At 41.2% G+C, this 10,202-nt stretch overlaps 1 non-coding gene across 1 annotated transcript; it reads left to right on the top strand.

The window, feature by feature from the left end:
- Positions 1 to 1,121: 1,121 nt before the first annotated feature.
- Positions 1,122 to 1,283, top strand: LOC113835969. Its single transcript, XR_003485873.1, has one exon. It is a non-coding gene; the product is annotated as a U1 spliceosomal RNA (small nuclear RNA).
- Positions 1,284 to 10,202: the final 8,919 nt, after the last annotated feature.

The raw sequence follows: 10,202 nt of genomic DNA, 5'->3' as shown, positions 1-10,202 counted from the left end.
TATCAACCGAACATAGTATAGCAAGGTACAATAAGACTAAGCACAAACTCTTATCAAGGATAGATGAAGCAATCCAATAGGAGGGAAAGGGTCCCAGAATCAAGCAAAAGAGTTAGGAACAGCCCCCGCTCCCACTATTAGGAGTCCCATCAGAACACCAAGCTACAAAACCGTAACATATATGAAGAGGGCCTAGCTCAGACTCATACAGGCTCCCTGACTTTTCAGTTAAGTATACAGAGCACATCTATTAAGCTAAAGATGAGATTAATAGAAAGTCTACAGCTAAAATTCAGAATTTGGCAAATGATATAGAAAATTTGGCCAACTTTTTTTTTTGCCACAAATCTGCTGTACTTAAAAAAAAATAGTCAAAGATCTTCAAAAATAATGTCCAGGCGATTGAAAAACCCAGCATGTGATTTACAATATGCCACCGAATTTGAAGTGCTTTGGAAGAGCGTTTACTTAAACCTCATGAAGACAATGATTTAAAGCATGGAATGGAGCCACCAGCGTGGGCAGAAGTGAGAAAGGTTATTACAAAAACAGCCTGTCTTCCCTTGTGTAGGGGAAAAAAAGCCAGAAGCAGGGAGAATCTGTAGTCAGTGTGTCTAAATGGCTGTATCACCCTAAAAAATGCGGGTCAACACTGGGCTTTTCAGGGCCAAGATGAATTCCTCCTCCCTCTCCCTCCCTCTGTTCCCTCAGGACCCTGTGATACCCTCCTTTGTGATCAGGGCGGGATAGAAACAGCAATGAGTTGGAACTGAGATTTGGAACTGAGTGCTATCAAATCAATACGCCAGCTGGAGCAGAAAGTCCAAACAACATAAATTTCTTGGAAAATGACCCTGTCTTTTGGCAATTATTACTGTGAATGGGAATAACTCAAACTCTTAAGTGTAGCATGTCTTCCCCCATGCTCCTCTGTGGTGTGTTTTACTCTTGTATTTCTTCCTAGCTCATGATTACATATTTCTATGATGGTTGTAGCAGACTGACTCTGAAGGATGCATGTTACAAGACAAGGATGCATGTTACAGACTTTATTTTGATTTTGTGTTGCAATTGTCTTTCTTTTCTTTCTTTCTTTTGTGTGATGGTTTTCCTTTTATGTTGTACTTACCTGGCAGGGGAGTTGCCATGGTCACAGAGATAAGGTTTTTCCAGAATGGAACTGAACTCTTGCACTCTGGATGTGCTGACCCCCGAGATTTCTCCAAATCTGAGGAACTCCACTGCATAGTTTTGGGTAGTGTATTCACATTCATATCTATATTAAAAATAAAAATGGGAGTGCAAACTTGTACAGCTGCTGTGGAAATCAGTATGGCGATTTCTCAGAAAATTAGGGATCAACCTACCTCATGCCCCTGCATATGGGCATATACCCAAAAGAGGCACATTCACATCACAAGGACATTTGCCCAACTATGTTCATAGCAACATTATTTGTAATAGCCAGATATTGGAAACAGCCTAGATGCCCCTCAACTGAAGAATGGATAAAGAAAATGTGGTATATTTATACAACTGAGTACTACTCAGTGGTAAGAAACAATGACATCCTAAAATTCACAGGCAAATGGACAGAACTAGAAAAAACCATCCTAAGTGAGGTAACCCAAAACCAGAAAGACAAATATAGTATGTACTCACTCATGAGTGGATACCAGACATAAAGTAAAAGATACCCAGCCTACAATCCACAGCTCCAGAGAAGCTAGAACCCTCTTCCAGAAACAGATGGAAGCAGATGCAGAAATCCACAACTAACCAATGGGCCAAGCTCCTGGAGTACAATCTAAGTGAGGGAGGAGTGATAATGTGAACAAAGGAGTCAAGACCATGATGGGGAAACCCACAGAATCAGCTGACCCGAGCTAGTGAGAGATCACTGACTCAGGTCTGACAAATGGGGAACTGGCATAAGACTGAACTAGACTCCCTTAATATAGGTAGGTGACAATGGTGTAACTGGGACAATATATGAGGCCACTGGCAGTGGGTCCAAGATCTAACTCTAATGCACGAAGTGGCTTAGTGGAGTCCATTCCATATGGAGAGATATCTTGCTCAGCCTAGACACAGGGGTGTTGGTGAGGAGAGGTGCCTTGGTCCTGACTCAATGAGAAGATGGGACAGACTTAGTAGACTTCCTAGAGGAGGCCTTATCCTACTCTATGGAGGGGAGCAGTGGGGGTAGTAGGGAGAGAGGAAGGAGGGGGAACTGGGATTGGAATGTAAAAAATAATAAAAAAAATGTATTTCTGTGGAATAATCCCAAAATGAAAAACAATATATTTAGAATCCACTAATGTTTGCACTTTAAAAATTACCACATTTAAGCATAAAATCAGCCTAACAAGTTAGCCTAATGAGCGAGAACCCCTGTGATTAGGCCCTCTTGGTGGGACTGGAGCAAGCAACAGGACTCCTTGCTGCATTTAGCTGATTAATCTTTAGGTCATATACAGTAGGGAACTTGGTTAATAAATTCAACCGTATTCATAGTGAACGTACCATGTACAACCAGGGTCTTTCTCTGAGGAAAAAGAGTTCCTCTTTATAACATCAATGCTTGGGCAATCAGTTTAGAAAACAATACACCTTACCTCGTTTATACCCTAGAACTTTGGCTTTTGCCTCCGTGTTCTTTCTCACTCTTTCTCAGTCTTTGCCAATTTAGCAGGGACCATAAGCAAGGTATTAGACACTCCATCCCTCTTAATTTGGAATTCTAGTCACAACTTTGCCATTTAACATCCTTGATCCCTGAGATTCAGTGTTTGTTATGCATTTTGTTTTTCTCCACTCATATATCCAAATGTATTTCGTATGGGTCTGCTTTTGTGTCTGGACCTGAGTTAGACACTAGGGACAGAAAAACGAACATTTTACATAGAAACCTGGGCCATGGGATACTTAAAACCTCTGAGAGGAAATAGACATAAGACAGATGGTTATAGTGCTAATTAGATGGTTATGTTTTTGTTGAATGGCAGGAAGGAATATCTGTGTACAGGTTGACATCTAATAGTGGACTCTAGTGGAGCTTGTGTGAATTCTGAATTCCAAAATGTGTCTGACACATAGTAGGCCTAATAAACTGCCTGAATTGGAAACTGTGTCATTAGATGGGGGTGGGTGGAGTAAACTGTCAAGGACACAGTACCAGAGTTTCCTGTTTTTTTTGCCACTTACTTATAAGGAAATAGAGAGCAATCTTTTTGCTGATGGGCTGACAGAAAAGGGAAGAATTTGTTTTATCCTGAGGAGAGGAAAAATATCTCAAGAACTCAAACTTAATTTGTGTCTTCGATGTTCATAAACCTTAAAGAGTGCATGTAAGCAATTGGTGGATTTTGCCTTTTTTTGTTGTTGTTGTTGGGTTTTTTTTTTTTTTTTGGTTGTTATTTTTTTGTTTTTTTTTTTTTGTTTTCTCTTTCTTCCACACTGCTTTGGTGTCTTACTCAGAAGTTAATTCTTTTGACAAGTATAATTCTATGCCTGTTCAGAAAGAGACATAGAAAATGAGGCAACTGCTCCTTGTGGCATGGGCTCAGGAGAGCTGGCATTGCCTGTCTCACCCCTCTCTGGGGTTGGTGAAGCTGGGTGAAGACCCCAGCAACCAACTCAGCTACCTCCCAGACCCAGACTCAGGGCCCGGAGTAGGCCCATCCCAACATCTTCCCTACTGTGCTGTTGGAGCTCGGGAAGAGGCTGGTCATGTAAATCTATACCCGAAGGATCACCCTGACTCTGAGCAACAGCAGGGTATCCCAGGAGTCTTGCTGAGGGTCCAATATCAATGGTGTAGCAGAAGCCAGAGGCCCTGAACCAGACCAAGGATTCATTGCAATGAGAGCTGTTTGGGCGTACGGCACATGGCAGCACCCAATGCCACTACAACAAACGAGTATGTAATGGAGAGGTGGGGTGGAGGGGCAGAGTTACGCCAAGTACGCGGCAGCGCTAGTTGGTATGAGAGAAAGCTGCAATTGATAGAGGAGCAGGTTGTTCCCCAGTGGGCTCAACGAGATGTGCTTTTTTTTAGGGGGCGGGGTATTTGGAGACAGGGTTTCTCTGTGGCTTTGGAGGCTGTCCTGGAACTAGCTCTTGTAGACCAGGCTGGTCTCCAACTCACAGAGATCTGCGTGCCCCTGCCTCCTGAGTGCTGGGATTAAAGGCGTGCGCCACCAACGCCCGGCAAGATGTGCTTTTTATTTTATTGTTTTTTAATCTTAATTTTTAATTTTCTTTTGGGGGGGCGGTTACAAGTGTGGAGGGTGGAAGTGGAAGAACTGGGAAACGATTGGGATTGGGATGTATAATGTGAAATTCCAAAAGAATCAATTAAAAAAGTATGTTTAAAAAAGAAAGGTAGAAAATGAGGCACATGATTGTCTGACATCCAGCAAAGGGATTTTGGATTTTTAAAATTCAATTCTGTTTTATATAATCCATCACATTTTAATTGATAAAAAAATGAGAGGAGGGAGCTGGAGAAGTGGATCCATAGTTAAGCCACTTACTACTCTTGCAGAAGACCCAAGTTTGGTCCCCAGCACCCAGGTGGTATCACACAGCCATGGGGTAACTCCAGTTCCAAGGAAGACGAGGTCTGCTTCTTGCCTCTTGGGGCACAGTATGCATGTGGTATATACATCAAAACACATGGGTAAAGCACCCACCCATACAATAAAGATAAATACAACTTTTGTAAAATGGAAGAAATCTGGTGTGGTAAGTAGAAGGAGCTCTGTTCTAAGAGGAGAGGAGAGGGTGACTTCTGCTTCTAGCCAATCTAAGAATGGAATATTGCAGATTTCAAAGTCAGCCCAGGAAGCTATGCGATTGCTCACCCGATGAGGCCCAAGTCTACAGGGAAATCCTGCTTTTGTTGATACATTAACTGCTTTAATACTATTGCCTTTGGTATTTAGGGTATTTTGTGTTACTATAAGATGAAGATATATATATCAGAAACGGGACCACAAACACATTTGCCTGACTCATGGGATTTGATCTGAAGGGACGGTGCTGTGATAAGGAAAAATGGCAAGATGCAGAAAGAGGGTGAAAAGAGAGGAAGTCATCCAGAATGAAGGTGGGAAAGGGGGATGAAGAAGCGAGGTCTAAAGAGACTTTTCTTCATACTGACTTAGAGCAGCTGAGAATACTTAACAGCAATTTCAGTGAAAACGCTCTCTGGGAAAGTTTCTCTTTGATCATTTGACTGCATTTGAAACACTGGTAAATCACAAGTTCAGAAGATCAAAACCTGACAGGGATCCAAACTTGAATCAATATTCAAAGGAAAGTTTACAGATGGGGAGACTGGGTCAAAACAACGAATACAAAATATAGAATTACTAGCTTAAGATTCTAGGTTTGCACTCTTAATCCAGTGATAGATTTGTTGCCTGTTCTTGCTTTGTTCAGAGCGCTTGACAGTAACAGACTGTCTCTGTGCTGTGTTCCATGTTACGGGGCTCATGTAAACTGGACTTCGTGTGGTTCTAATGTCCACTTCACTGAGCACCTGAAATCAGCACCGTGTGTGCCGCATCCTATGAGAGAAGAGACTTCAATATGCCCAAGATCAAATATATTACTGTTTGACCTGGAAAAACTTAATCTTTATGCTTCATTTCTCCCACCAAGAAGTCATGAGTGCTGGATAGTCTGCAAGCCCAAAGACTGAATGTGGGGACACACACTGTATTTGAAGCGCATCCTGGAACCCCCTTTGACTTCAGTTTTATCATACTTCTGTGAGTTGTTTATTTGATTTTAGGCAAGTTGCTTATGTTTGTATTTCTCACTTTCCTCATCTGCATACAGAAATGGTATATAGTGTCTATCTGATAGATATTAAATACATGATGCCATAGATAGTAAATACATGAACTCAGCTATTTCAGTTTTGGAGTCATAGCCTCTGTGGTTGTCTGCACTGGGCCTGCACAATGCTGGTGACAGAAATTATCAGTCATGCAGACAGAGGGTTTCAAGGGTCACACCCCTCCTTGGTGAAGCATTGGCCACTGAGAGATGCTATGGGGGATCATTGTCTTCAGTGGCGTACCTACTTGTGAGTCTACCAGACTCCAATGGTTGGTTCATACCTATGGTTAAAAGCTGGCTCTGCTTAAACCTGTGGATCACAAAACAAACTACACAGCTCAGGAGAAGGACTTACAAGGAGCAAGCACTGTACATGTGTATGAAACACCTAAAGAACAAAGTTAGTAAAAAGTAAAGGCGACTGAAAGACTTAAACTAAGCAAAGGGAACTATTGCTTGGTAAAAACCTCTGCTTACTGTGAAAATATTAATATCACAGTTGTTAATATTCAGATTCAAATGGGAGAACTTGCTTTCTAATTTTATTTGCTAATACCTTAAAAGTCCTTAGCATTTCCATAATGCCACATTTAAGATACATTTTTAATTATAGCTCAATTTGTGACAGGTGTGAAATTGTAATAGCTAATTTGCTTATTTCTCTTGATACAATGTATATAATTTGAACATAGAAAAATAGTGTTAAAAGCCTTAACAATAACTTTTGGCATTTTGACAACCCGAGGAAAGTTTCTATTTGTATTCATTTATATTTTAAGAAAAATGAGAGCATTACTTCTTAGATGAAGCATTCTCTTTGGGAGAAAGTATGTGAATGTGGTGTGTGTGTGTGTGTGTGTGTGTGTGTGTGTGTGTGTGTGTGTGTGTGTCTGTCTGTCTGTCTGTCTGTCTGTCTGTCTGTCTACATGGCTGACTCTCCATCTGACACTGTGACTTACAACCTCTTCCGAATCCAGTCATCCAGCTTACTTCAAGGATTCCATACCTCTGTCTCTGCCTCTACTGAAACACAGGCAAACCACACATATCTGGATTTATGTGATTTCTGGGGTCCAACCTCAGGGCCATATGACTGCATGGTAAGCACTTTACCTGTGTACATGTTGTTCTATGTAAAGTTCAAATACCATCTACTTAGCTAAAAAGATGACACTTAGAGGAGGTAGAAACTGAAATGGGATGGATTAGAGGCTTCTGGAATTCTGGTGATGCCCCATTTCTTGACCTGGACAAATGTTACTTGAATATATTTTCAAAAGATCACAGGGCTGTGCATTGATGATTTGTGTATATTCCTCATTAATTTTGTTTTAGTTAACAGGTTATGGGAGCTATATCACAGGTGTGTGGAGTCAAATCATGTTAGTCACCATGATGATGTTTTGGAGATTCACCCATGTTGCTTAGACTTAGATATTTTCATTGTGGTACAGCATTTCCTAGCATAACTACTCCACAATTTGTCAATTCAATTGTCCATGGGATGTAGATAGTTTCTAGTTTGGTGCTTTTATGAATATCACATCTATGGATATTTGAGTACATGGATATGCTGTACTAATATTAACATGCATAATGTGGAGTGCATACCTTAAACTGGTGTGGTCATAGTGTATGTGGATAGAAGTGTCATGATATTTATCAAAAACTGTATGATTTCCCTACAAATATAAAATAGAATCTTTTAGAAATTTAGAGTGCTTGATAAAAATATATTGTATCACATTTAAATTCAAAATTATGATTTTACCTGTACTGGGCTGGTGTAGTGACTCTTTTTTCATAACAAACCCTTATCTTAATCCCTGGACTAGGTAGAGATGTTAGCACTAAGGACAAAGAGATTGTTCAGATGTGATGAAGTGAAATCATCCTGAGAAGGAGAAAATATTACAGATCATTCACATGGGGTTATATATTGTCACACGGCTTTCCATAGGAGGAGGAGGAATGTTAGAGGGTGACAGAATGAGTGATGAGAGAGAGGAAGAGGAGGAGGGAGAGAATTGAAGATTCTAATCTACTGACATGAACTAAGGACTGCAGATGGTCCTAGAAGCCAAAAGGAAGGGAAATTGTAGTTCTAGCTGCTGGAGAGATTGAATGTTCTCTTAGTTAGGGTTTCTATTGCGTTGCTAAAGACTATGAAAGGCAAATGGCTTTTCATATTCTAGGTGATAGTTAACTGAGGGAAGCTAACACAGGAACTGAAGGAGAGACCATGAAGGAGTGCTGCTTATTGGCTCGTTTCCCCTGGCTTGCTCAGTTTCCTTTCTTATTTTTATTTTTTTAAACAATTTTATTTTACATACCAATCCCAGTTCCCTCTCTCTCCTGTCCTCCTATTCCCCCACGATCTCTCCATTCCACACCCCTTCCACTAATCAGAGAGGGTGAGGTCTCCCACGGGGAATCATCAAAGTCTGTCACACCATTTGGGGCAGGACCAAAGCCCTTCCCCCTGTATCTAAGCTGAGCAAGGAATCCCTCCATAGGGAATGGGCTCCAAAAATCCAGTTCATGCACTAGGAATAAATACTGGTTCTACTGCCAGAGGCCCCATAAACTGCCCAAGCACCCCATATTCAAGAGATCTTATGCAGAATCCCCAGCTGTCAGTTTGGAGTCAGTGAGCTCCCACTTGCTCTGGTCAGATGTTTCTATGGGTTTCCCCACCATGGTCTTGACCCCTTTGCTCATGTTACCGCTCCTCCTTCTCTACAATTGGACTCCAGGAGTTCTGCCCAATGCTTAGCTGTGGCTCTTTTATTTCTTATATGCTGCAAGATCACCAACCCAGGGATGGCACTGCCCACAGTTGGATGTAGACCCATCTACATCAAACATCTACCAGGAAAATGCCCCACGGGAGTTGGCCAAAGGCCAATCAGATAAGGAGGATATTTTCTCAAGTGAGGGTCCTCCCTCTGCTCAGATATCTCTAGCTTGTTTCAAGACGGCAAAGAAAGAAAATGAAAGCACCACCAATAAGAATACCTTACCAGCTGGAAGGCAGAAGGGTCTCTTGAGTCCAGTTTGAGAGAAAGACTTGGACAACAGAACACAACAGTTTTTCCACCACCACCACCTGGACCTCCCAAAGAAGGTCCCAAAACCTCACTTTTGAGAACTGAGTATATTGCTCCACAGTAGAGTGCTCGCCTCACATATGCTTGGTTCTCAACCTGTGGGTGGCAACCCCTAAAAGGTCCAAACGACCCTTTCACAGGGGTCATATATCAGCTATCTCACATATCAGATATTTCCAGTACAAGTCATAACTATAACAGCAGCAAAAATTCAGTTATGAATAGCAACAAAAATAATTTTATGGTTGGGGTCACCAAAACATGTGGAACTGTATTGCTGGGTCGCAACATTAGGAAGGTTGAAAACCACTGCTCTATACTTTTCAAAAGGAGCTGAGAATGAAGCCCAGCAGTGGAGCCCTGGCCTAGGGTTGATTACTGACACTACAAGTGATCACCAAAAAAAGAGGAATCAGCAAGGAAATGTATTCTTCCTCCCCTAGAACAGTAGTTCTCAACCTTCCCAATACTGTGACCCTTTAGTACCATTCCTCATGTTGTGGGGACCCCCACCCATGAAATAATTCCTTTGATACTTGATACTTCATAACTGCAATATTGCTACTGTTATTAATCACAATGTTCGTCAGAAAACCTGGGTTTTCTGATGGTCTTACATGGCTCCTGTGAAAGGGTCACTCAAGCCTCAAGGAGTCATGACCCATGGGCTGAGAACCACTTCCCTAAAAGCATCCAGCAGAAGCATAGCCTTATTACCCACGATTTGGGGCCGGACGATATGTTTTAGACCTCTAGCTTTGAACTTTGGATTTGTATGGCAATAAGGCATGGAGTATGTGGCAACATGTTATAGTGGCCATAAGAAACTAATATAATTTTATGGGATTTTGAAAAATCAGTTCTGTCAAACTGTATATCCATGCTTATTTCATCATAAAATCTCAACCTTTTTCTAGTACAATTTTACTTTTACACCAAAGATGGTTAAGCTGCTTCATGTTAAATTTTCTTGTACAATGTTTTTAACGACCATAGTTCAATTTCTACTAAGTACTTGCCTGAGATATTTTACAAACACAACATTTATTTTAGTAACAGTATGTTTAAAAGCCTTTTTTTCTAAAAATACATGTTCCCATTTGTTCTTTTTATTTTGTTTTGATACATGTTCCAGTTGGGTTCCTCTCTCTCTCTCTCTCTCTCTCTCTCTCTCTCTCTCTCTCTCTCTCTCTCTCTCTCTCTCTCTCGCTGTGGCAAAGCACCGACCAAAAGCAACTT

Source organism: Cricetulus griseus, chromosome 5 (genome assembly GCF_003668045.3).
Source record: "Cricetulus griseus strain 17A/GY chromosome 5, alternate assembly CriGri-PICRH-1.0, whole genome shotgun sequence".
Classification (NCBI taxonomy): domain Eukaryota; kingdom Metazoa; phylum Chordata; class Mammalia; order Rodentia; family Cricetidae; genus Cricetulus; species Cricetulus griseus.
This window is presented reverse-complemented; position numbering and strand designations above follow the sequence as displayed.